This window comes from Morone saxatilis, unplaced genomic scaffold, assembly GCF_004916995.1.
Source record: "Morone saxatilis isolate NCDOM2014 unplaced genomic scaffold, NCSU_SB_2.0 Contig5, whole genome shotgun sequence".
In the NCBI taxonomy this organism is placed as follows: domain Eukaryota; kingdom Metazoa; phylum Chordata; class Actinopteri; family Moronidae; genus Morone; species Morone saxatilis.
The window spans coordinates 23,554,951-23,560,734 of record NW_023340095.1 but is presented as its reverse complement, the minus strand read 5'-3'; the positions used below and the strand labels follow the sequence as shown (position 1 = coordinate 23,560,734).

General features: G+C 37.0%; 1 long non-coding RNA gene across 1 annotated transcript; it reads left to right on the top strand.

Annotated features, from left to right (window-relative positions):
- The first annotated feature begins 3,790 nt into the window (after window positions 1–3,790).
- LOC118338891 lies at window positions 3,791–5,687 on the top strand. The gene is made up of 3 exons (XR_004797290.1): window positions 3,791–3,843; window positions 3,975–4,090; window positions 4,378–5,687. It is a non-coding gene; the product is annotated as an uncharacterized LOC118338891 (long non-coding RNA).
- Window positions 5,688–5,784: the final 97 nt, after the last annotated feature.

Below are 5,784 nucleotides of genomic sequence, written 5' to 3'. Positions count from 1 at the left end.
TGACTCATTTGTTTAAGTTGTAAGATCATCAAGAAATGTAATTTCCACTGACCTGGTCAGTGCTATAATGCTGTATGGTTTAGGATTTTTCAGATTATGTTTTTATTTCAGTTTATAAATCATGTGTAATGATTTGATTTTAGTCACATAAAAAACAAACAGAAGCTTATATATTCTTTGAGTAGGGACAGACAAAATCTTTTATATAATTTCCGTTAGAAGTAGCATTTATGATTTTGTGGCATACTTAGTGTGTGGCTTATGTTGTTTGTCTGAAACCCATATTTTGTGTTGTTTATCTTATGCAGTGTCTTGGTTTCAGTCTACAGTGATTTAGTACATTATGGTAAATGCTAAAATCAGCAAGCTAACGTGTTCGCAATGACAATGTTAACATTCTGATGTTCAGCAGGTATACTGTTTGCCATGTTCACCATACCAGTTCAGTGTGTTAACATTTGCTTATTAGCACTAAACACATATCTTTAGCACCAAACACTGCCCTTTGTTGTACACACACACACACACACACGCCCACACACACACACACACACACACATTGATGGCAACAAGCTACCATGCAAAGTACTGGTCTGACCATCAGGTTTAGTGTCTTGCACAAAGACACTTTGACTTATGGGCAGAATCGATGACCATGTGATTAGTGGGTGACATCCATTAAGCGATATCTCCTTCAACACTGCTGAAGGTTGCAAGGTAATACAAACCCCTTAAAGAAACAAGCAGGATTATAAAAAAAGATAACTGCTGTAACGTCGTTGTTTAATTCGTTTTGCTTGACTTTCTTCACTATAGAAAGTTAACAAGATAATTGTGCTACAACAGATAGAAAAGTAGAAAAGAAGAAGGACCTTAGATCAATCAATTAGAGAAAATTCAGGCTGCTTATGCTGGTTGTGTTTGTGGTTTTTGTCTCACACACGTACAATAATTTCACAGAAACACAACCTCTGAAAAACAGGATGTGAAGTAACACTGCAGACTTTAGTTACGACAGATCAAATCAAAGGGTTCATTGTGTTTCAGAGAATTTATGTAGATAATGGACAGACACAAACCATACAGTCTGGTTTGCACGAAGGGGATTAAATCAAGATTTCTTTCTAAAACCTCATGAAATTCAGCCTTGTCAACGGAAATCTAAAGGGCAGACAGTCAGGAATACAAAACTTGTTTTCCTACTTATCACACTTAGTAATGATAATGAGCTCTCCGTCAACAGTAACCTATTGTCACAGAGGTCTGGATAATCTTTAGAAGTGGTGGATGATAACATTTACTCAAGAACTACATTTCTTGTACTTTACTTGAGTATTTCTATTTATGTGATTTAAAACTAAGAATCAGCATATACAAAGATGATGCATTGCTATGCAGTAACTTAATAAACTGTGTGAAATAGTTAAAGATTCTTTCAAGATATGTCAGATATGTTTTTTTTGTAACTAAAGTTAAATTAGGCCTAGGTACTTAAAAATTAATTAAATTCTTAAAATTACATCTACTCCTGGGCGCCTGGTTAGCTCACCTGGTAGAGCTGGCGACCAAATTGCTGCAGCGGCCCAGGGTTTGAATCCAACCTGCGGCCCTTTGCTGCATGTCACCCCCTCTCTTTACCCCACTTTCCTGTCTACCTTCAGCTGTCACTATCCATTAAAAGGCAATAGAAGGCCAAAAAAATAACTTTAAAACAAAAGAAAAATTACATCTACTCCTACTCTGTCATTAAAAAACAGAACCTATGAATATGCAGATATTCATTATTTCAGAAGTATGACTTCACAACACAACAAGTCTCATACCTGAAAGTTTCACTTCAGTCTAGCCTATGTGAACTGGAGGTTTCATGTTTCCATGTCACGCTTTACTGCATACTGGACCACAATTAGCTTCCAGACTAGTTGTGACATCACAAAATCCAGTTTATATACATGTCTTAGACTCAGATTTATTAATTTAAAAAAATATATTGTTCGGAGGGCTTTTGTCTTTATTTGACAGGACAGCTTGAAAAAGACAGGTAAGGGGGGGGGAGAGAGGTTGCAACAGCAAAGGGCCACAGGTTGGAGCTGAACCCATGGCCACTGAAGCAAGGACTCAGCCTTGGTACATGCCAGCTCTACCAGCTGAGCTGTAGGGTGCCTCTTAGACTCAGATTTCAAGCAGCATTGTGCAATTGTGAATTTTTTGCAATTTAGCAGCCACTTTTACAGAACTGTCCTAACTGTACTGAGCTCAGACCAGGACTATATATGGAGAAAATATATAGTCCTATATAGTCCTAAACTAAACTTACTGAAGTAACTTGCTAACTGCTGCTAAATCCAGCTAATGGTCTTGACCACCGACATTTAAAAGATGGATGTCGTGTCTCCATTCCCTCCCACTGTACAAAAATGAAGCCAAAATATCCTGGATACGGCCACTGCCATCTTGCATTATGCAGTAGTGATCCAGGTTGCCATCCATATGCCCGACTCAATCGTTAACAGGGCTCAGCTGACATGAAACCCACTTTTTATACCTTCAAATAACTAATTAAAACCTAAACGAAGAAAAATTAATACTTGATTGCAGAGGCATGAAGCAAAGGCACCAGAGAGACACAGAATTTGGTTAGATCAGCATCTAGTTCAACCTTAAAAGTTCCTTTTGTCATGTTGTCCATCTTCATATATGTTGATGGTCTTGACTGCCCAGACTGGGAGCTCAGAGGACTGTTCTTGCCTAATTTTATTTATCAAATTCAGTGCCTCATATCACTATTTTCCATCTTACTTTATGCCATATTTTGCAGGACCAATGTGAGCCGAGAACTGAGTTAGCTTCTTCTTAGCTGAAGGTCTTTAGTTGGTGTTTTATGACGTGGTGTTGTAAGCATGCAATGGACTGATCCATTAAGTGACTAATTGTTTCAACTCTAGATTTAACATTTTATTTTGTTTCGCTTTTTGGAATACTGGTCTACTACACTGTGGTAGCATCATATTTAATGGTACATTTAAAGTCGGGATTCAAGGTAGAGCTTTGATCAGACCCAAAATATTAGGCCTGACCCGACCAGAGCAAAAAAATTCTGTCTGAGCCAAAACCACGGAAGCAGGTTTGGGCCTGAGCCTGAACCAAACCTGGATTTCTACTTAAAATAAATAATCTGAATAATTATTACAAGCTAAAGTAAACTACATTGTGCATATAATATAGGACAAAGTATTATCAGAACAAATAAATGACAAATTCACTGATTAATCACAGTCTTGTGTATTATTAATAAAATATGAAATATGTATAAAATAATATCTGTCCAAGCCCGATTCGAGCCTGATCTATGGCAGCAGTTTTGGGCCCAAACCTAGCAGGATGGCTCGGGCCGGGTCCAATCAGGCAGAGAATAAAAGCTCTAATTCAAGGTTTTGGGTACTGCTGAACTATTTCAGGATTTTATGATAAAGAGCTAATTAAACAGTAAAACATCAAATAATGAAACATAAAACTGTTTTTCTTTTTAAAAAGGCCTGCTTACTGTTCTCTGATACAAAAGTCACCAAATGTGTGGCCCTAAATTGCAAATTCTAAAACTTTCCACAGAAGGAAACAAATATATATCACATTTCCCGCTGAGCAGGAAGTGGTATGATTTATTCTTCCTTTTGGTCTATAAAAACAAAAGAAAATGATACGTTATTGCATGACGTGTGTTGGCAACAGGAAAATGTGGCACACAGAAACTACAAAAACAACAGTTTGAGTGACAGTTAATAAGTGGAGAGTGCAGAGACATGAAGGCAATGAAGTGCAGGGACCAGAAAGACACAGCATTTGGTTAGATCAGCATCTAGTTTAACCTCAAAGGTTCCTTTTTCCTGTTGAATTAGGAGCTCACTCAGCAACAGAATGAGCTGTTTGTGGTTTTAGTGTTGGTTAACATTGTTTTTTTTTTTGTTGTGATTCAGTTTATACCACAGCGTGAGAGGGAGCAGAAACGCAAAGATGACAGTTCAAGCTTGCCGCTTCAACATCTTCATCAGCTTCACAGTTTATTTGAGCTTCACCTTCCACAAAAGCCATGGTAGGACTCCCAGTTCCCCCCTACTGTCTATAGGAATTTACATACTTCTTTTTTTTTTAAATGTGATCTTGTATTCTTATTTGTTGTATTTTAAACATAACAATATGACCAATAATAATAATTCAACTAACGATCTAATGAAATTTGTCTGATCAACCATTGGTTTACAAGTGCTTTTCCTTCATACGACCTAAAATGTTTCTGCATTTGTTGCTGTAAAAGAATTTGTAGTCAGTGTTGTAGTAAGTTTTTTCCAAGAGCTGCTACTCTTCCTTTTCATCCATCAGGTTTTGAGGTGATTCAACCACAGAACCAGACCGTAAACTCAGACGGGTCAGCAGCTATCAGCTGTGAACACACTGCAAACGGCACCATTGTCGATGTTCAGCTCATCGGCATAGCACTGTATGTACCCTGGTGTCATTAAATGAGTGTTGTTTGTGGGATGGTAGGAGGCTGAGTTGTGAAATACTAAAATTAAGGGGTTCATTTAGATAACATTAGATAACCTATTAACTTATTTGTGTCTCTTTTCTCTCTGGTATCAGATTCCCATTTCATTGTACTTCCTTAGCCAAGCCAGAGTGTCTTTCTGTGGTAAATAAGTTAGTTAGTTCATAACTTTTAATGACTTTCTTCTTTTCTACGTAGATTTATATGTGTAGTGCAGTAGGTATTTGTGGTAAGAAAGAGATCTCAATTAGTTATTATATGAGGTATTTTCAGGGAGTTTAGAGTGAATCGAAGTAACCAAAGACGTGAGGGCACATGGTTCAAACAGATCCAGTGAGTTTAACCAGCCAGCTACAGCTAGAGTACCTAACATAACTGCAATTACTGCCATTGTGCAGTGATACATAACGGCAATTTAAATAGGATTTGGTTACAGATCTAGATTATGGAGTATATATATAGAGAGAGAAATAGAGAGGTCATGCATATGAACAGAAGTGGAGACACAAAACAAAAACTGATCATTTGATCAGGAAGCTTGCTGTAAGTCTGTATAATTGTCGGGTGTATCAGTAAATGGGACAGATCCACATGTTTTAAAAATTGAGGGATTAGCCCAAACCTAGGGGAGATTTTTTTCTCCATTTACTGCAGCTATATGTACTATTTTTCAAGGCAGTTGAGATAATTAAATGCCTAAAGATCTGTACATCATTAGGGAGAATAATTCAAAGTTGCTCAGGAAAAATATCGCATTTTTAAAAAATCTAATTGTTCTCCAACTGTCTACATCATTCTGCAACCAGAACACAACAAGTGTTTAGGACTAATCTTCACTCCTAACACCTAAAGTTAATATTTTTAAGTTACATAACATAGGTAGTGTAGTAGTAATATATACTATTTTACTATGCATTTCTACTTTTCTTCTTTTTCATGGATTATGTTTAAAATTTGGCTATTTTTAATGTGTGTTTCACACAGAAGGGTGATTCATCACTAATCTACTTTAAAAACAGCAGCATGCATGCTCCTCTTGCCATCACCAATGAAGCGTAGTAGGACAATATCTTTTCAGTCAGATAACTCACGTATTAAATGTTTATTACAGCAGTATAACATATTTAGATTTTGGCGTCTAGGCTCCGACCTCATCATTCCCTGCAGATATGTTTACATAGAGATATTAGGGAGTGATGAGCAAATACCTTGATAAGATTGGAAGGGTGCGCTTGGTTAGT